A 21,578-nucleotide genomic window follows, 5' to 3' on the forward strand; every position below is an offset into this window, starting at 1 on the left:
CCTCAGGGGTCGCCGTGCTCAGCCAGGGCCTGGGCCCATCTGAGGTCCCTGTGAGAGGAGAAGGCTACTTTCTAGAACTTTCTAGGAACTGGGAGGCGGTGTCTCCGCCCTGGACGTCCACCGAGTGCTGCCCAGGGCCGCCCCTTGCCGCTCGTGTCCATGTCCCTGTCCGTGTCCGAGGTGCTGGTCGAGCGAGGGCGGAGCGCGAGCGAGGCGGCGGGCGGGCCTGTCCACCCGTCACGCCTCCGAGGGGGCCTGCATGGCGGGCGGGCGCCGCCTCCAGGAAGGCCTCGGGGCCTCGGCCCTCACGCAGGGACCGAGACGGCGCTCTCACCAGGGGCGGCCCCCCAAGGACCTCCTTTAGCCCTCGCACCTGCTCTGGAGTCGCGGCGGGTCCGGAGGCCGAGGTGAGTGAGCCCCACAGCCGGGAAGGGGGGGCTGGGGTTCCCACCAGAGCTGGGGCGCCGCCTGCACCGCCCAGCGACAGCCCCTTTGAAAACTGAGCGTAACCCGCGTGCGCCCAGCTCCGCTGTCCCGAAGGCTACCGACCACCCGGTGGTGGGTACACTCGCGAAGTTGCACAACCGCCACCACAGCCACTTTTAGAAGCAGCTCATTACCCCAGAGAGAAACCGCACGCCCTTCGTGGTCACCGATTTCCCGCCCTCCAGCCCCAGCGACCACGGACCCGCGGCCTGCCCCGGGCCGGCCTGTTCTCAGCATTTTTCATAGCGGGGCCCAGCAGCCTGGTCCCTCGGTGGGCCGCTCCCCCGGGGGGCGCTCTCGGGGCTCCCCCGCGTCCTAGGGTCCGCCCTGGGCTCGCCTCCTGCCCAGGGGTGGTCGCTGCCCCGACGGACCTGGTCGTGTGTCTCCGTCCATCAGGGGGAAGGGGAGCTGGCTAGTTTCCACCCTGCAGCTGTTAGTGACCACGCGTGGCCGTGGTATGTGTCCGTGTGCTCAGGTGTTTTCCTTCCTCTGGGGTCGATTCCCAGGAGCAGAGTCTCCGGCCCAGGGTGCTCGGCACAAGGCGAAAACATACGCCTGTGTAAGGGGTGGGCGTGCGGGGCTCGTGTTCCCAGCCCCGGAGCAGGAGTGGGGAGGTTGTGGGCCCCGCGGTGCTGTGTGGTGACTGTAGGGCCCTGGCTGCAGGTCTGGTGGCTGTAGGGCCCTGGCCGCAGGTCAGCCGCTGGCGCTGGCATTGGCGGGCAGCCCTGAGAGGCACCTGCATGCCCACTTGCTCCCTGGGGAAGGAGCCCATGGTTTCTCTGACATTGTGCTGGGGAGAGAGGATGGTGCCCACACGCAGAGGGCCTGGAAGGCTTTGCCCCGGCTTCGGCTCCCTGACCAGGTCCTTTGCTCCTCACAGGCGGGAGGACGCTGGCCGCCGGCGGTAGTCGCTGATTCTTCATTTGACTCCATGGTATCCACTTAGACTGGAAAGTAGGCCTTAGCTAATTCTAATAAAATAGCCACGCAAAGCTCAGCCAGGAATTTAATTGTATTTACTAAATAGCTAATAAATATTTACGACGCGCCCAGTGCTCCATAAAATTGAAGACTTCACCTCTGCATGCTTTCTTGGCCGAGAGGCAGGGCTCGGGGAGGGAGGGACAGAGACAGGCTAGGAAGGAAAGGAGGACGGTCCCGCCTGTCTCCTCCTTGGAGCGTCACCGTGGGCCTTCATCTGGGTTTCCTGTAATGAAATCCGATCCCTCACCAGTACCTTTGATCTGAGCTTGATCATTTTATTCAGAAAGCAGGCTCTTACAAGGGTTCGTTTTAATTGTAATTCCAAACCAGATCTCATTGATTATGCATGGGAAGCTTACAAAATTTTCCACTGAGATGATTTTTTAACCAGTTGAAAACTTAGCGGTTTTGTAATTTTTGAATTGTAGATTTTCACCTCGCTGTCTTGGTCTCAGAGGTCCATTGCTGGGCTGGGTCTTTTTAAATCTGAAACCTGCCATAGGCTGAGTCCTCGAACAAAGATACGTACCCTGACATTTTAAAAAAATTTAATGGAAAATCACTAAATCCCTTCAAATGCTACACTGAAATGTAGTTACAGCTCTTTCCTCATGCCCAGCGAGAGTTTACTCATAGCAAAGTCTTAACGTTTAATATTGAAATCTTTATCCAAGAGACCCCAAAAGCACTGTGCAAGGGACAGCTTGGCATTTCCAAACCTGCTGACATAGCTCCTTGGCACTAATTTGAGGATGTGGCAACTGGAAAGATGACCCTGTGACCCTGACTTTTACCCCAACCCAAAGTTGGGGGCCTTAGAGGTCAGAGCCCCAACGGCAAAAAGTATGAACTTAGGAGTGGAGCACTGCTCTGGGAATTCCTCAGGGCTGGTTCCCTTTTGCCTCCAGGATCCTCAGGAGCCCCAGAGCTTCTAATGGAGCCAAAGTTCTCATTTATGGGTTGGGGAACTCTGGCTGTTCAGGGAATAGTCTTGGTGGATGGCTCTGCAGGTCTGTGAGGAGCATGCCAGAGGGGCAGAGGGCCAAGGGCCAGACCCATGAAAAAGTCCCTCTTTTTCTCTATTGATACAATTATAGAGGGTTAGCAGGCCTTTAGGGCCACTAGATTTCCATAGTGGACACTGTTGGTGCCTGTATGAGTTAGCTTTGCTGTGTAACAAACAAACCAGAAACTTAGTGACTTAAAATAACCATCATTTATTGGCCTGTGGTTCTGTGAGTTGGCAGTTTGGGCCGGGCTCATTGGCTGGTTCTGCTGGTCTCATGGGGCTCGCTCATGTGGCTCAGCGAGGGCTGGGTGAATTAGGACGGCCCAATACATGTTTCTGGCAGGTGAAGGCTCTTGGCTGAAATGCCTTGGCTCTCTTCCATGTGGCCCCTTTGGAGGGTAACTTGAGCTTGTTCCTGTGGTCTCAGGCACCAAGTACTGCAAGAGAGTGTCACCGCCAATGCAGGAGCCTCTGCAGCTTCCTGTTTGCCAATGTCCCATTGGCCAAAGCAAGTCACATGACCAAGTCCAGACTCAAGGAATAGGGAATAGACTCTTTTAAAAGAATTTTTATTAAAATGCAGTTGTCATATACTATTATATTGGTTTCAGGTGTACAACATAGTGATTAGACATAACTTATGAAGTGATCACCCCAATAAATCTAGTACCTCCCTGACACTGTACCTAGTTATCACAATATTATTGACTGTATTCCCTATGATGTACTTTCCATTCCCATGACTGATTTTATAACTGACAATTTATACTTCTTAATCCCTTCACCTTGTACACACAGTCCCCCAACCCTCCCACCCCTCTGGCAACCATCAGTCTGTTCTCTGCATCTGTAAGTCTGTTTTGTTTGTTCATTTATTTTGTTTTTTAGATTCCACATGAGCGAAATCCCCTAGACTGCCCTCAATGTAGGACAAAGGGCATGGGTGCAGGGGTGGAGGACTTGTGGTCATTCTGCATCTACACCAGCCCCCGCCCAGGCCACCTCTACAGGGCTGGTAGACCCATTCCCCAGCCGCTGTGAGTGTTGGCTGTGAACAGCTCCCAGCTGCCTTCTCCGGAGATTGGTCTCCGCTGATGGGAGCCATGCACCCCAGCCTATGTTCTTCCTCTCTGCTGGTCGCAGGTCAGGTGGTGGGGGCTCGGAGCCAATGGCTGACTGATTTGAGGGTACAAAAGGCTGGCCCCTTTATACAAGGTAAGGGCAACTCTGGTGTGATCTGTGCTCCGGAGCCCACTGGGCACCAGTCTGGGGCTAGACTTGACTTGAGCCCACACCCTTGCTCGGTTCTTTCCTCCCTCAGACTGCTTCCCTCCCACCCTCATAGGTTTTTATGGAAATTGTACCCTTAAAAGACCACATGCCTCCAAGTCCCTCTCAGGCTCTGCTTCTGAGAAACTCAACAGTGGAGATTGTATTTTCCCAGGGTGGCCCAATGACGCTTTCATGTGCCACATGCTTCTCTCCAGTGTGCCCTGGACACTCCTCCTATTGAGGGGTGGGGTCTGGGCCCCCTCCCCTTGAATCTGGGAAGGCTGGTGACTTAGTTGTAGAGAATGGCAAAAGTGACCCTCTGTGACATCCAGTGGAAGGCTACCAGAGGCAGTACAGCTCCTGCCGTGTTGATGGGACACCTGCTCTTGAAAGCCCCAGCCCGCCTGGGAGCCGAGGCTGCCATGCTGTGAGGAAGCCCAAACCTGCCATCTGGAGAGATGCCCGGCCAGCCCCATGCTGTTCCCATCTCACCATTGTCTGACTGCACCTTGGGGGGAGACCCTACCCAGCTAACCCTCTCCTGGATTCCCGATCCGCGGAAACCTTAAGCAATGAGAAGATGCTTGCTGCTGTCTAAGCCAGCCCCTCAGTTTGGTCTGATTTGTTGTGCAGTGATAGAGATTGTATACTGATTTTAGACAATGTCTGTCTCCCTGTTATCATGAGGAATACAGATGAGGAGGGGCTTCCTGAGTTCATGGGACACTGTCCAAACTGCTGGTCCTCAGTTGTCACTGTGCACAGGTTAATTCTGTGCATGTGTGTGTGTGCGCGCGTGTGTGTGTGCATGTGTGTGTGTGCGTGTCTGCCCACCCTATTAGTCTCATTTCTCTTTCTGCCCCTGGAGCCTCTCAACGTGCCTGGCTCACAGCTGTGTCAATGAAAGTGAAAGTTCCTACACATCAGGAGCTCATGCCATCAGCCAGACATATGATCCTGGTTGTCCAGCAAGTCCTTCTGCCCCTTAAACCCCCCCTTCTAGTGGAGAATCCAGAAGAGAAACTTCCAGGACTGGGGTGCCTCTGTGGTTCCCCACTGGTGAGGACAGTTGGGTTGGTCACAGGTCTTTCTTCTCCGTTGGAAACTCTGAAAACATGCCCATTTCCAAAGGAACCAAAATTCGTGTGGGCTCCCTCTGAGACTACTGTCTGCTGGAGTAGGTCCCCCTTCCTGGGAGTGGGACTGTGCAAGAAGAGCCAGAGTCCTCAAGGACCAGGAGGATGAGGAAGGGCCAGGAAGGAGCCAGTTCCTGGGTCAGAGCTCCGGGGTTAAGATGCAGCTCAGAGGTGCTGGCACCCATTCCCAGTCCACAGAGGCTGCCTACTCCTCAGCCTTGGCTGAACAGCTGGGCCTGGGGGACAAGCAGGAGTGAGAGAGTTACATACTTTGTCACCCAGGAGCTAAGGATGATGGTGGGGAAGAACGGTGGGGGGAGAATGGTTGTCAGAGGAAAGATGTGGGAGGAATGGTGAGTGGTAGAGAATGGCAGGCATGTGGGGAACGGGGGGATTGTTGGGAGAACGGGGTGGTGGGGGGTGGTGAGGGCATGACGGGGAGAGAATGGTTCCCAGGAAGGATGGGGGTTGCTGGGCAGCATGGTGAGGAGCAGTGTGGGTGGTGATAAGGGCTGGAGGATAGTGGGTAGCAAGGAATGGCTTAGGGAAAATACCAGCATTTTGAAAGGATCTTGACTTTGATGCATGTAGCTAAATGATGTTCCTGGGTTTTGCCTAACTAAAAAAGGTATTAGGAAGTGTGTGTATAGTCTGTCTTGTTTTTCTGGGCAAACGTCAGAGCTTCTATTGCATTATTAGGGTTTAAGGTCTTTTGATAACCCAGCGGCAGCTGGACCCTTGTCGGGGGGCAAAAGCCCCATAACACACAGTTCTGGAAATGACTTCAGTGAATGCGTGGCTGCCTGTCCTCAAAGTCTGTCCAGGGAGTCACAAAGCTTAGGCAGAGCGCAGTTGAAGAGGAAGGAGTGGGGGAGTCACCTTCAAGGGCCCACAGGAGGGGCAGGGGCAACCCCTACCCCCAGGCCAGAGCAGCTTTTGGGATTTACAGGCAGAACAGGCTCAGAGTAGAGCTGACTCCTCAGCTGTGGAGTGGACATTGTGGGTATGTGAACAAATGGAGGAATGAAAGAATGAATGAGTGACTTTTAAAGATCTATAAGTGGATGCTAATTTTGACTGATCCTGAGGCAAAATCAATCTTATTTATCCTTAAAAAATGGAGGGGAAAAATGGAATCAAGGCTCTAGATGAAATGGGGAACTTTTCCTTCATCCTTTCCTACATTTTGTTTTCTTTTGGGAAACGAGAGATGTCACATATACCTGAGTTGAAGCCGGAAGGAACATTGCAGTCTCATTCCCCAGTTCCCCAGGCAGCTTCAGACAGGCCCTGGCCTATTCAGACCGTTTCCCCAAAGGGCCCCCCCATGTCCTTTCTGAGGAGTGACCTGGAAGTGGCTGCTCAGAGGGGCCTTTGTTCTGCCTGGGGAGCAGTTTCTGCATTTGGAGTTACAGAATGAAGCACCCTGCCAGAAGAGCAAAATCCCCAAACCAAAGTTAGAGTGTCCGATTTTGGTTCCTTAACCATCTGTGGGGAAATTTTTTAATTTGCCTCACAGTCAAAAAGAAACAGCAAGAGAGGAAAGGCCATTTCCTGTGACAGAGCCATCGGGGGTGCCCCGTGCTTCAGGTGCCCAAGTGCCCGAGCGCCCACCCTGGCAAGGCCTTGCCTCCATGGGACCTCCCATGAGCCCTGCCCCACTGACTTAACCAGGCTCCTGCCTATTATTATTGCCCAGAATAGGGGAAGCTTGTCACCTCAGAGGTACAGTAACGTGCCCAAGACACGTGGGCCCTGGGCCACAGGATCAGCAGAGAGCCCAGGTGGATATCCACTCGGGTCCTCAGTCCCTTTAATCATGTCCTCAAGGCTCCTTCATCTCAGCTTTAGGAAGGAAGTACAATACAGCTGGTGTTTAGCAAATTTGTGTTAGACCAACAGAGGGTTATTTAGGTACCCTGCTAATCATTTACCTAAGGAATCCCTAAGACTGTCATGTCAGATATCAGCACATAGCATTGCTGGAGCCCCTGTGACATGAGCTCACTATTTGCATCCATGTTGAGGGAAGTTCAAACTTGGTTAGTTGTAGAAAATCACCTACATTGCAAATCGCTCAGAGAGATGACCTCTTAGAACAATGGATTAGTGGGGTGGGGGTGGGGACGGTAAGGACAACCCAAATTGGTGAATCTGCTCATTTCTTATCCCAGCTACCTAAGCCAGAGAACGAAGGAGGTCTGGCAATTACAGGCCCAGTCAGACCCCTTTCGGCCTCCAGTTTGGGAACTCCCATCCCAACTGCTGTCCCTGGGGAACTGCTTCATAGACCCAGCTCCTCAACAGAGGGGCTGGACTGAGACCTTCACACAGCTCACCCAGCACCAGCCTCAGCTTTCTCTAAAGGCCTTAATATGCCTGAGTTTGACTTTCTTAGTCATAGTTCATTTCACAGGCTTCAAGTGAGACGCAAGTACAGTGGGCCACCCCAAACGCAACCTGGGCAGAGCAAACGAAGGCAGAGCGGCTATCACAGCCACTCCCTGGATGCAAAGTTTGGAATCCACTTGTCTGAACAGTTAGTGTAACTCTTTGGCCATGTGTCCAGGTCCCTCCTGATGCAATACTGAATATGTTTTAGTGGGATACGTTGCCAGTACCTTTCAGCCCAATTTAGACCTCTGGGGTGATGGTCTTTGTGTGAGGAGGTGACACTTGAGGGCCTGATCATCATACTCAGGGAGAGGCCTGATGAGGCCCCTTCCCCAGCCTGAAGCCCCCTAACACCAATGCTGCTGCTTTCTGAGCCGCTGCACTTACGTGAGTACCTCAAATATCCATGTGCACTTCCCCAGAAATGCAGCAAACAGAACATGCCATGCTGCATAAGTTCCTGTGAGACATTTCTTTTCTTTGTCCAGAGATGGTGTCAGCCTGTTCCACGTTGCCATAGGGAACAGAGAGCTCTGCGTTTGAAATGCATCGAGGGGAGAGCTGCGATTGGTTCTCCTTGCTGCCCATCACTGCTGCTTCGCAGCCATAGCTGCAGAGGGCAGGATGCTGGCCCCAAAGTGGTTGCCCTGTTAGGAGCAAACTTCTCTGGCTGCCAGCCTCCAACCCCCCATAGCAGGGGGTCCCTAACTGCTCACAGTTGGGGAAGAAAGGGGGAGGAGGAAGGTGAGTGAGGGGCAGGTCTCACCAGCAGAGGGCTTGACCATGGTTTGTATCCGAATCTATTCATTCTGAATGTTGCTTAATAATTGCTTTGGTAGAGAATAGAAGTCGCAGAAACCATCTGTCAGGGCTTTGAAATGTCTACCTAGATGCTTATTTTACAAGAACCAAAAATAATTCAGCCTAGGGAATTTTTGGCAAAGTCTTAAATAGATCCCTTGTGATATAGTGTGAGGCTGTAGGTAGGAGTGGGCACCTGGCAGACAGTGTCCCAGGCAAGGGGACCTGGGAGGAGGTGGGCAAACACACAGAGGCCTCGGAGTATAAGGCCTGGGGTAAGGGATGTGGTTGGCCCAGAAACCTTTAAGGTCAGTGTCATACAACATCTCGACAGGCAGGAAGGGACACCCAAGGCTCTAGAGGGGACCCCCACCCTGAGGGAAGGGGGAGCCAGTCTGGTGACTCAGGTTCAACTCAGAGCCCAAGGGCCTGTGTGCGAGGGCTGGCCTGTCACCCTGACACGGCTGCTTTGTGAATGGCAGCCACCTCTGGTTCTCTGATTTGAATTCAAAGAGCTGTGCCCTTTCAGTGGCCCAAGTGGGGGTGCCACTGGGGCCTGGCAGAGTCTGGGTAGAAGCCCCCACTACTGTGGCTGGAGGAGGAGCACTTGTTGGGCTGAAGGAGTTCCATCAGCCTGCTCAGACTGTCCAGGATTCTGGAACATTGTGTGGGGAAGCTGCGGGAGGAGATGCGGGACTTCCTGCCTCTAGTCACATGACTCATTGGAGAAATCCAAGGAGGACTGGCTTATGCTGGTCACCCTCCAGGAACCTTTTCATTTCATTTTATTGAATTTATTGGGGTGATGTTGGTTAATAAAGTTATACAGGTTTCAGGTGCGCAATACTGTAACGCGTTATCAGTATGTTGTATTGTGTTTGGTCAAGGAATCTTTATAAAAAGTCTTGTTGAGAAGAGAAAAGTGAAAAGCCTGTTCTGTCTCCTCGGTGTTGACTCGTGAACTCACTGGAGATGCCTCGCTCCCGGGTTGGCCTGTAGCCTCGGGAGACAGGCCCTCCAGGCTGGGTGTCCCAGAGGACGCTGAGGGACCACTGATGGCCGAGGCCTCTGGAGAAATAGGGGCCCAGGGGGCCTGGGGTCAAGTAGGAGGGGGCGGCCAGGCCAGCTGAGAACTTTGGGAGCTTATGGCACACTGGCTGCCCTGCTCACACTTGACCAAGACCCAACTTCCTGGGTGCGGGAGGAGCCCAGGGGGAAGGAGAGGAAACTCCAGCAAGTCGGGCTCAGAGGACCCCCTCTGGTTAGAAACCAGCAGAGGCCTGATGGCTGGAGTCACCTCTGGCCCCACCCTCCTGCTCGTGTGCCCGGGCAGGTGTGTGTGTGCAGGAGTGTGCGCGTGCTGGCGAACGTGGGAACGTGTGTCTGAATGTGAGTGTGTGAGCGTGTCTAACCAAGGGTCAGATGGTGTGACTGAACACGTGTGTCTGAGTGTGTAAGAATGTTTGTTGGATACGGGTCTGTGAGCGTTTACGAGTGCATGTGTGTGTGTGTGTGAGTGTGACGCTGAGAATGCACGTTGAACGCTCGTGTCTGCCTGTGGGTGTCCGAGTCTGTGTGAGGGAGGGTGGGCGTGAGGGAGGGTGGGTGGCTGCCCCGGGGAAGCGGGTGACGCCATCGCTCCCCACCGCGAGGAGACCTGCACCTTTCGGGCCCCACGCGGCCTGCGTGGCTTTTTGACCCGGAAAGGGGGACGCCTGGCGCGCGGCGGGGGGCGGGGACGGCGAGGGGCGGGGCGCGGCGGGGGAGGGGCGCCGGGGGCGGCCTCCGCGGCGGCGCCGTTGCTAGGGCCGGGCGGCGGGCGCGGCGCGGGAGGGCCTTAGCAACCTGCCGCGGGGGCGCGCGGCGCGCGGGCGCGTGGGGCCGGCCGCGCCGACCGTGCTGCGGCTCCCACGCGCGCGGGCGCGGCGGGGGCGGGGCGGGCGCGCTCCGGGCGCGCGCCGGCCGGCGGGGATTTCCAGCGCGCGAGAGGAAGTGCCGGCGCGGGAGCGCGAGGGCGCGAGGGAGCGCGGGGCGGCGCGGCCGCCGCGTGCGCGAGCCGGGTTGCAGCCCAGCAGGGACTTTCCAGCCGGCGGCGGCGGCGGCCGCCGGCCCTTCCCCGCCCCCCGACATGGGGCTGCCCGGGGAGCAGGACGCTGCGGACCGCGGCGGAGGACGCGCCCGGCGCCCCTGAGCGGTGAGCGGCGGCGGACCGCGGGGTAAGGGGCGGCGGCGGGGGGCGGGCGGCGGCGGGCGGCCCGGCGGCTCCATCCCAGGGCTCCATCCCGCGCCCTCCGCGGCGGCGCGGGGCCGGAGCGGCGCAGGCCCGGCGCCCGGCGGCGAGTGCCCCGTGTGGCGCCGCCTCGCCGGGTCCCCGCCGGCCCGCTCGCCCCACGGACGCCTTAACTTCGGGAAACTTTGTGCCCGAGGCCGGGACCGGGGCCGCGAGGCCGTGGCGCCGCAGCTTTTCAGGAAACGGGGCGCCCGGGCCTCCCGCGAACGTGACCCCCCGCGGGCCGGCGAGGAACCAGCATCTGCCGCGCGGCGGGCGGAGGTGCCGGGCGCAGCCGGCGGAGCGGAGTCCACGGAGGCGGGCGTGCTTGCCGCGGGCCGGCTGCGTTTCTGTTTTTGAGCCATTATTTAAAAGTTTATACTGAGTCATTCCTCTGCAGAGCAGCCGCCGGCTGATTCACGGCCGGAGCCGCAGTGGCGGGCGGCGGGCGGCAGCGGCTCGGGCTCGGGGCAGAGCCGCGCACGTTGCGCCCCCGGTGCGGAAGGTCAGAGGGGCGCCCGGCCCGAGCCCCGGCCGGCGCTGCGTCCCCGCTGCGGGCGCCGGGCGCGGACGCGCTGCCACGTTTCCACTGTCACCCGAGTGGGGACCTCGTAATACCGAGACCTTTAGAGGGGTTCTTTGTGGAAAGCCCTGTACCTTTCATTGGAAAACAGCAGCAGCATGGAAATGAAACGTGTGGACGTGCCTTGAAATTTAAGAAGCCTTCAGATCGTGATGGTCCGTTGAAGGAGACAATTTTACTTCGCGTTTTTCGTCTGAACTGTGAATCAGTTTTCCCAGTGGCACAGGTGTGTGTGTGTGTGTGTGTGTGTGTGTGATTTATTTATTTTTGTGGAGTCATAAAGGCTGCGTTGAGTAGCGTCGTTGCCGCTTCTTAATTTACATTCACAGCATACAACTGAGGAGGAGCCATAATTTTTTTTCTCTAGCATTTGCTGCTGTGAACACACACTGGTGAAGCTTTGGGAAATGTTGTTTTCTGCCCCTTCGTAGGGCTGTAAAACCCTCCTCTAAAGGAACGACCTGGTGGGCCATCGGTGGGTGCCAAGGTCTCCCATCTTTCACGTCTTTGAAAATGGCCTGTGGGAAAAACACTGCATCCTGTGCAGGACAGTGGACAGCCAGATGTTCGTTCTTGCAAGGAGAAGAAATATCTGCCTTCCCACCACCTTGTGACAAGGCGCACGTTAGGAATTAGTCGGAAGACGAAAAATTCTTTGGCCAAAACAAAATAAGCCTGACCAGGGTGAAAACCGGGCAGTATCACGCAAAATTGGGAGCCCTCCTGTGGGTAGGTGCTGGTGACCGAGGCCCTGGCCTGGGGTCCAGTGTCACCGGCGCCCATCAGACCTTGCACAGAGGAGGTTTAAGACGTGCAGTGTCTCACCCAGACGCCATCTGTTCCAGCTGTCACAATGCAGGAGCCGGGAAGCGGAGGGAGCTGGCAGGGAGAATTCCAGACTTTATTTTTCTTTTTTTAAGACATTCATGGGAATTTTTCTGTGGGGGAAAGGAGACCCATCGTTTTCCTTGGACGCTGCCCATTCATTTTGCAGTTAATAAGATGGCCTCACTTAGTGAGAAGGGTGTAAAGACAGGAGCCAGGCAATAGCAGGGCCAGTGTTTCTGTTAAAAAATATTCCAACTCTTGCTCATGCCTTGAAGAAGGCCCTTCGTCTAACTGAAATGTCTCAGTTGCTTCTCGCCGTTTTCCCCCGTTTGGGATTTTGGTTCTGTAAACACCCCTGGCTCGAATCCCTTCAGTTTTTCACTGTGGGTACAGACAGGGACCTTTCTGGGGTGTTGTCAGGATAGATATGCTAATGAGCTGAAGAGTGAGGATGACTTACTCCCTTAAAGTCCGTTTTTAAATGATGTTAAAGCTGTACTTTGAGAAAGCTAAAACTGTCACTGCGGTGTTGCAAGCCGGGGCTGGCTCAAGCAAACAAAGGAAATTGCGTTAAATTTGCCCATCTCTGTGTTCCCATCTTATGGCGAGACTCTCCAAGCAGCCGGTGATCTAACCTATCGAGTATTACGCAATAGTTTCCTCGCAGTGGTCAGCTTAAGACCTACTAACTTAGCAGAGGAGACATCTTACAACCAAGGCCCTCAGCATCAATTCCGTGGAATCACGACTCCTTGGATGCTTCTTTACAAGTGTTCTTAGAGGAAGAAAGATTATTGGGGTGGGGGGGTAGGAGAGACGTAATGTTGACTTAAGACAGAAACTGGGGAGAGAGCTACAGAGTGGGAAGGAAAGAGGGAGTGAGGCAGGTGGATTGGGAAGGCGACCAGAGAGAGGCAGCCGAGGCCTAAATGTGGAGATGTTGCTTAGATTTGTGCTGAGCGGGGAGGAATGAAGCCTGTGAGAGAGGTCCAGGAGCCTGCATGCAGGAGGGCAGTAGAGAGGAGAAGGGATGGTGCAGCTTGCAGGTTAGCAAGATTTGGGCCCACGGGAGCTTATGGAAATAGAAGAAAGTGCAATTTTAAAACAGTTTAAGAAAACATGATGTGTGCTTGTGTGATATCTGTTATGTATAATTAACTAAAAAATGCAAAATGGCCTTTTTATTTTAGAGGTGGGGTTCTGCACAACCATTGTGGACATGGTGGGTGGTGGGGAACTGACCAGCCACGGAAGGAGGGGGTGAGGTTTTCATCAGTCGGCAGTAGAACCTTTTTTGGACAAAATTTTGTCTCCCTGTGCAGATACCTTGGGGTAAGACTGGCAGGTAGTGAGAAGTTATAAGTGCAGGTGACTCCTGGTTTCTGTCGACTCCAGAAATGAGGTTGAAATCTTGTACTGAATTCCATATTCCTTGAGATAAGTGGGTCATTAGCTGGGACTAGGGAGTCTTTTTCCCATTTAATTTAATGTTCAATTAATGTGCCTCGAGTTCCCATAATGTTCTAGTTACAGTTCCAGGATGAGCGAGAGATGGCACCTGCCTTTAAAGGCACAGTCTGCAGAAGTCTGGGGCATCTGGGCTCCTGTGCTCGGTGAGGGGGAGGAGCCAGAAACCAGAGGGGGTTTGACTGAGATGCACCTGGACTGAAGCTGGTGGCAGGAAGGGTGAGGAAAAGTGAAAATTCACCACCCTGCCCTCAGGGAGTTGGCCGTTCAGCAAGAGCGTAGACCCCAGGAAGAAGGTAGAGAGCCCTAGGACGTGGGTTACAGTGAATTCTTGGATTCTGCAGATGACAGGAGGTCTGGAGGAAGTTCAGAAAAAGGAAAGCTCTTGCTGGCTGGGGCTGATGGGGAGGCTCCCGGGAAGTGAGCGGTGAGCCCCAGTGTCAGGGAGGCAGGCCCAGTGGGGCTTTGAGAATGACAGTCCTTACCAGGTCCCCATCGTGTTTTTGTAAGATGGGATCTGACCACTGGCTGCCCAGCTGCTACCTGCCAGTGGTTGCAATGCTGGCGATGCCTCTGGTCAGTGGGTGTCCAGTTGTCACAGTCCCTGTGTGGTACTCTGGCTCTTACCCGGCCCTTTGTGGCCAGGAGCTCAAGTGAGTCAGGCAGTCTGCCCCTGTGATGGGCATAGTCTGGTTGGGGAACAGAGCAGCAGCCCCACCCTGGGTGGAGCACATTGCTGTCCCTACTGTTTCTCATTGTAGTGGTGAGGGAGGAGTGTAAATGTTAAGAAGGCCCTTCCCCAGGGACTCCCCCACACCTGCTGCTCTTTCATCTATGCTGAGATGACCCAAGTCTCTTTAGTTCTCAAGAAATAAAAAATTGGGGCCTATAATTGGGCCCTGAAAAAGTCAGGATTGACTTTTTTTAAGGGTTTGCTCCATGCTGATTTCGATGCCATATATTTTTTTTAAGTGGAGGTTATTCGGTAACTTCTCACAATGCCGTTCTACCGGGAAAATGCCACGTTTGCTGTTTTGATACCCTGATTTCGTTTCCAATTTAAACACTTGATTCCATGGCAGAACTCGGACGCATATGTATTGGAAACTTGGTTTCTGTAAGTGGAGAGAAAAGCAAAATTATTAACCAAGTGGCATAAAATCTCTAGGGCAATAGTAGCATCACAGTGGTAAATCTTAAGTGTCTCAGTGTCATGATGACTGATGACCTTGTTGAAGGTTTTCAGAGACTTTGTTCTCTGGAAGGTTAGGGCCCAGTAGGAGGCCTGCTTACTCTGGCCTGAAGGACCTGTTAGGCTTTGCTCCTACCCCCAGGGCCAGGCACGGGGTAGACCCTCTAGTGTTTGTGTATAGAATCTGCAGGTTTAGAGAGAGGAGGGATGGGACAGGTGCCACACCATAGTTTCATGTAGTTTGGCATATGCAGTTGGGTGAACCACGAGCCTTATAGCTGCCCCCCTTGACTGAACGCCCACCAGCCGCCCCCTTCTGATAGTGGTCAGCTCCCTGGTTAGTTATGTTAGGGGCTTGTGTGATGGGAGACTTCATTTGACATCATAACTTTCTTGGGTGCCTGTGTGTGTGAATCCTCCCCCGAGGGTATTTTTCCATTGGTTTTCAGAGAGAGTGGGAGGGAGGGAGAGAGAGAAACATCTGTGTGAGAGTCTCACATCATTTGGTTGCCTCTCACACACGGGCTCCAATCTGCAATCCAGGTGTGTGCCCTCAACCGGGAATTGAACCCGAGGCCCTTTGGTCCACGGGCCGACGCTCTAACCACTTAGCTACACCGGCCAGGGCTCTTGGGTGCTTTTAATGACTTCAAAAGGAAGAACAGGGAAACTAATTCTCTTCAGCCCTTCCTTGCCCAGCAATGCCCAGAAGTCACAGCTTTATTGTAGAATTAAATTCTGTCCTTTTTGGATTAATAACAGCCTGCTGTTTGAAATGTTATTATGGGGTAAATGAAGTGTTCTGGTTTCAGAGGGCTTCCTGTGTGAGAACGGGCTCGGCTGGATGTTCCCGCAGGATATTTCAGACCCTTTACATTTTAACATTTAATACGAGTTCTATGTTGTACTCAGGAATATGTCTGATTTTCCTAACATAAACATACTTTGTCCCCCCAATTTTTGAGTATAGTGGATTCTCCATAAGATGCATTGTGTTCATCCTTGGCTGCTCTAGGATCCCCAAGGGGCCGGCCCTCTTGCATCCTGCTGTGCGTCCCTGGGCTGTCCACCCCCAGCTTGAGCAGCGGGCATGATGGGAGGCACCAGCCGTGGCACCTGGACCGCAGTCCTGCCCTCTGTTCTCAGCAGCAGAAGCACTGGGGCCAGGGCTCTGGGCCTCTGAGTTGGCTTCCCCGCCTGTGAATGGGGCTGATAGCACCACGCACAGCACGCATGGCACACACAGCACACACGGCACACAGCACCTGCTTGTTACGAGTGAAATGGACAGTGAAGCACCGACTGACGTTCATTTCCATAGTCTGGAGGATTGAGGTGGTAGAGTTAGAATGTGGAGATCATGGAGTGTAAGCATAAGGTGTCAGATATTAGGGACCCTTGAGGATTTTTAGTTGAGTCCCCTCATTTTATATGGGAGGCAGCTGAGGCTCAGTGTTTGGGTATCTCTCCCAAGTCGGATAATAGCAGAACAGGGACTAGTCACCCAGAAGAGAGATTCCCCCCGTATTCTTCATTTTCCCAAGATCTGTCCCAGGGAAGCTGCTTGGCCTCTAATTCCAACTTGGGAGAGCTGAGAACTATTTAATCAACCCAGTTTTTGAGAACTTGCTCAGGAGGAGTGTGCTAGTTGCCGAAGCTAAAAAGTCGGGAAAGATGCTCTGTGACCTGTCTCTGAGGCGCTTCTGTACGAAGGTGTGCCAGAAGGGTCATGTGGTCATGGCACCAGTGGCAGGTGCCACGGCGGTGGAGCAGAGGTGCCGTGGGAGAGGCAGGTGCCCCGTAACCTGGACTGGAGCTTGAGAGGTGGTTTCTGGGAGGCGGAACATGAACAAGCTCGTGGTGGGGCTGGCGGGCTCACGGTGAGGCCCGGGGGTCTGCAGAGGTTCCCTGTGCTTGTCATTTGAAGAGAGGGAGCTGGCTGCTCTGGTGCCTCCTCTGTACAGCCTAACTTTGGAGGTAGGATGATCCCTTTTTATTTGTGACAAAAATGAAGAGCTGCAGGCCCGTGGGACACAGTTAACGCTGTCATCGCTGCTCAGTGGGCAGTGGAAGCTAAATCACAACCTCTTTTGGATTTTGTTCATCCTCTAGACCTTTAAGTGTTGCTTTCCGATTCTAGCCGTTTTAGCTTCTCTGCTATAGGGTGCTCTTTAAAGAAATTGTGTATTTTTCCAGCATGTGTTTTTCGTGCAGGCTTTGCTTTCCTCTAGAATCTGTTTTGCCTGCGTTGGGTTATTTTTCCAGCTGGTACTCCATCCCTTCTCTCCGTTCTGAGTTATTTTCCTGTGGCAGCAGCATTTCACTCAGTATCTTTTAAAATTCAGTTCAAACGTTCTTCAGATGTTGCTTGCATCTTGGGGAGTCACAGTCCCAAACCTTATTTACTGATGTGCTTTTTCCCTTTCTCTCTTCCAATTTACATTTAAGCTGGTGGTATGGTAGTAATGATAGTATTTAGTCATTGTGTCTGTACAGGGTTTTATAAACATTAGCTTGGTGGTGAGCAAGTCCCTGAGGCCTCGCCACTCTGTACAGAGCATACTGGTTACAGCCCAGCTCAGTCAGATGTCCACCAATTCATCTCGAATTTAATTGTAACTACACATGGCTTATGGGGACATAAGTTAAAAGCAAAGAAGCTTTCTCTACATTTAGCAAGGACATGATGTTGGCTGTTTTGGGAGAGGACTTGGCTGTTTTGGGAGGGCTGAGAATGATGGGACACAGCTGACACTGAGGCTGCAGGGTCAGGTTCCTGGAGTGACAGGGTGCATTTTGTTGTTCTTATACAAGTTGGCCCTTGTGGGTGGAGGCAGTGACATGGGATAGCAGGGGCCTCCTCTGTCTGGAGCCTGCCTGCCCTCCCCAGCGTGAGGGATCTTCCAGGGCATCTCGGATGGTGTTAAGGTGACAAGTGTCTTAAGGACAGGGTCACTTCGTTGTATTTTCACAGTTTGGCCCAAGATGTGCTTCTTTCTGAACCTCAGTGTTCTCAGCTACTAAAAGGTAATTGTGGGGATTCAAAGTGAGGACGTGAAAACCTAACGTATCACACATGGTAATTCCTCTCCCTCTGTCCTTTCCTGAGTGATTTCCCAAAGGGAAGACAAGCAGGATGAATGGCAGGCACGCTTAGGGGTGTGGCCTGGCCTGGAAGACTGTCCCGTAGGCAGGAGTAGAAGAGGCACATTATTGGACTGTAAAGAAGTGATTTGTTACAAAGAGTAAAATAGATCTAGACACTAACAGTCACTGGGTATTTGCACAAACAGGAATGTCTGTCCTTAGCCCCCATTTTTTTAGAAAAGCAGTTTTTGTATATGGTGGTTTGTGATAAATTTAAATTTATATTTTAGCACTTTACTTTCTTTCATTACTTAGCAGAACAGTATTCTTCTATTCATTCTGCTGCCTGTTCAGATGTCACTTCTTCTAGGAGGTCTTCCCTGAACACCCTCATTACAGTAGTCCCTGTTGTCTCCTACCTTGCTTTTTAAATTTGTAGCAGAAAATTTTTGTCCATCACCTTAACTCATGTACCAGGAGAGTGCCTGGCATATGGTAGGAACTTAAGCGTTTGTAGGAAGAAATCAATAAACTATAGTCTAACCACGTTTTCTTTTATTGAGGTACAATCCACATCACCTACCATTAATTGTTTTAAAGTGTGCAGTTCAGTGGTATTTAGTGCGTTCACAATATTGTGCAAGCACCAGTTCTTTCTAGTTTCAAAACTTTTTCATCACCCCATAAAAACCCCCTGCACTCATTACGTAATCATTCCCTATTCTCTCTTCTCTAATCTGCTTTCTGTCTCTGTGGATTTGCCTATTCTGGACATCTCGTATAAAAGGAGTCACCTGACATGACTAGCTTTTTGCCTAGCTTCTTTCACTTAGCACAGTGTTGTTGAGGTGCATCCAAGCTGTAGCCTGTATCAGTATTTTGTTGTTTTTAAATATATATATATATTGATTTCAGAGAGGAAGGGAAAGAGAGAGAAATAGAAACATCAGCGATGAGAGAGTCATCATTGATCGGCTGCCTCCTGCACGCTCCCAACTGGGGATCGAGCCCGCAACCCCAGCATGTGCCCTGACCAGGAATCGAACCTCGATCTCCTGGATCCTAGGTTGATACTCAACCACTGAGCCACGCCCGGCCGGGCAGTATTTTGTTCTTTTTTATGGCTGAGTAAGTTTTGTTTATCCATTCCTCCACTAATGGACGTTTGGATTGTTTTCACCTTTTGTCTGTGATGAATGATGTGTACACGTTTCTGTGGAGACGTGTTTTCATTTCCCTTGGGAATTCCTGGGTCATATGGTAATTCTGTGTTTAACTTACTCCACCAGCACATCTTTGCCAACATTTATCTTTGTCTTTCTGATTAAACCTATCCTAGTGGATGTAAGGTGATATCTCATTGTGGTTTTATATTTCCTTAATGACCAGTGATACTGAACATCTTTTATCTTTTCATTGTATACCTTTTGTGGAACAATGTCTGTTCAAGCAAGCCCTTTGCCCATGTTTTGATTGGCTTGTTTGTCATTTGGTTATTGAGTTGTAAGAGTTCCTTGTATATTTTGGATATTAAACCCTTATTGGATATATGATTTACAACTGTTTTCTCCCATTCTCTAGGTTGTGTGGTTTTTTTTTTACAATCCTAATAATGTCCTTTGATATTTAAAATTTTTTAATTTTGATGACGTCCAGTTTATTTTTTTTTCTTTTGTTGCTATTGCTTTTGGTATCAAATCTGAGGTCATGAAGACTTACTCATGTGTTATAGTTTTAGCTTTTACATTTAGGCCTTTGACCCCTTGAGTTAGTTTTTGTGTGTGGAGTGAGAACCACTTGGTTCTGTTTCATGCGCTTACCCAGCTGTCCCAGCACCATGTGTTGAAGAGACCGCTCCTTCCCCATTGGACGGCCCTGGCACCCGTGCTGGACATCATTGGCCATAGATGTTTGAATTTATTTCTGGACTCTCTATTTCATCAGTCTATAGTCCTGTCTTTATGCCAGTAGCGCACTGTGTTTTGATTACTATAGCTTTGTAAAGAGTTTTGAAGGAAGTTTGAGAAGCGTGAGTCTTCTAGTTTTTCCCCCCAACATGCTTTGGTCATTTGGGACCCCTTGAGCTCCACAGTAATTTGAGATTCAGTTTCTCCCTTTCTGCAAAAACAATTGGAATTTTGATAGGAATTGCATTGATTCTGCTTTGGGGAGTTGCCTTCTTAGCGATACTCAGTTTTCCAGTCCTTAACCACGAAATGCCTTTCCATGTATTCACATCTTTTGTTTCTTTCAGCAAGACTTTGTTGTTTCAGTGAACAAATCTTACCTCCTAGGTTAAATTTATTACTAGATATTGATTCTTTAGATGCTATCGTAAATAAAATTATTTCCTTAATTTTTTTGCCCCAGATTGTTCATTGCTTGTGTATAAAACCAATACTGATTTTTGTGTGATGATCTCGTACCCTGCAACTTTGCTGAATTTTCTTGTTACCTCTAGTAGTTTTTCATGGATTTTGTGGGATTTTCTGTATGTAGAATTGTGTCAAATGCAAATAGAGACAGTTTATCTCTTTCTCTCCTATTTGTATGCCCCGTGCTGCTTTTTCTTGCCGGATTGCTCTGGCTAGGACCTCTGCAGTACTGAATATCAGCAGTGAAAGCAGACAACCTTGACTCGTTTCTAATCTTAGGGGAAAGCTTCCAGACTTTCACCACTGATTATGAAGTTAGGTGTAGGTTTTTAAGAATAAGTGCCCTTTATCATGTTAAGGAAGTTTCCTTCAATTACTACTTTGCTGAGTGTTTTATTATGAAAGGTGTTGAATTTTGTCATATGCTTTCAGTGTGTATGTCAGTATGATTGTGTTTACCCCCCCCTTCTATTAATGTGATGTGTTACATTAATTGATTTTCAAATGTTGAACCACCCTTGCTTTCCTGGAGTAAATCTCACTTTGTTGTGGTATTTATTCCTTCTAAGGTGGTGTTGGATTTGGTTTGCTTTTATTTTGTTGAGAATTTTTACATCCATGTTCATAAGGGATATTGGTCCTTCGTTTTCTTGTGGTATCTTTGTCTGGCTTTGGTATTAGGGTACCAACCACGTTTTGACTGTACCTCATGTTTCTTTAGAATTTTGAATCCTGACCTCCCTTAACTCTGTGGTGTAGAGCAGATTCTAAGAGGATTTCAAAGCAGACAGAACTCCGGTGGTTGTCATACCGTTTACTCCCTACCCCACTTCGCAACGTAAGGCTGCTTCTAAAGTGGGAGAGTCCTGGCTGACACTACCACCATAACTGTGTCCACCAGGGGAGAATGGAGGAGGGGATTCTGTTCTTGATGCCAGGACAGGAGAGAGAGGCGCTTCGGTCATTTCCTGAAAGAACCACAGATTGTTCCAGGTAATGAGAGTTGTGTAACAAACCACCCTGAGCATCAGTGACCTCAAACAGTAATCTATTACTTGATCTCGTGGTTCTGTGGGTTGACCAGGCAGGGCTCAGCTGGGTGATTCTTCTGCTCTATGTGGCATTAACTGAGGTCACTCACTGGTGTTTATCTGGCCTCTGGTGGTCTGGTCTGGAGGGTCCAGGAGAGCTGCACTCACGTGCCTGAATGGTTGGAAGGCCAGGCTTGGTGGTTCCTCCCTTTCTGTGTAGTGTCAGAGCCCCTGTAGATGACCTGTCTGCTGGGATGGTTGGATTTCTTATGTGGTAGCTCGGGACTGTTGGAGTGATTGTTACAGGAGGGGAAGTGGAAGCTGACAAATCTCTGTGTTGTTACTCTTGCTGTTGGATGAAGACCCCACAGAGTGCTCCCAGATTTAGGAGAGGAGTGTTGAGGAATGTACCTGGCTCTGGTCTGCTGCCTGTATGGTGGTTAGAGTCCATAGTGCTCTCAGGAGTATGTGCTGTATACACTTGTTAAGACAGGCTGCTGTGGGCTAAAATGGAAATCCCAACTGTGGTGTGCGATCCACTTTCCATGAGAAAATGCATTCCGTGCCTGTACCAGGAATTTACGAATAAGCTTATGGAATACAACCGTTCATGAAACGATCATTGTCTGTACAAAAGCTATGTTTCATTCACCTATCAGCAGAC

The 21,578-nt window shown here is 51.4% G+C and overlaps 1 protein-coding gene across 3 annotated transcripts in view; it reads left to right on the plus strand.

Moving 5' to 3' along the window:
* Window positions 1-10,051: 10,051 nt before the first annotated feature.
* The window catches only part of TRAF3 (TNF receptor associated factor 3), a 97,824-nt gene continuing 86,297 nt past the window's right edge, over window positions 10,052-21,578 (plus strand). Inside the window, exon 1 of one of the 3 annotated variants that reach the window (XM_081131631.1) lies at window positions 10,052-10,276. The gene's annotated coding sequence lies outside the window, so the exon portion shown is untranslated. Of the gene's footprint in view, window positions 10,277-10,859; window positions 11,161-21,578 lie in introns of those variants that run through there. The other 2 variants (XM_081131630.1, XM_081131632.1) reach the window with 2 other exon arrangements.

This window comes from Miniopterus schreibersii (genome assembly GCF_964146895.1).
Source record: "Miniopterus schreibersii genome assembly, chromosome: 1".
Taxonomy (NCBI): domain Eukaryota; kingdom Metazoa; phylum Chordata; class Mammalia; order Chiroptera; family Miniopteridae; genus Miniopterus; species Miniopterus schreibersii.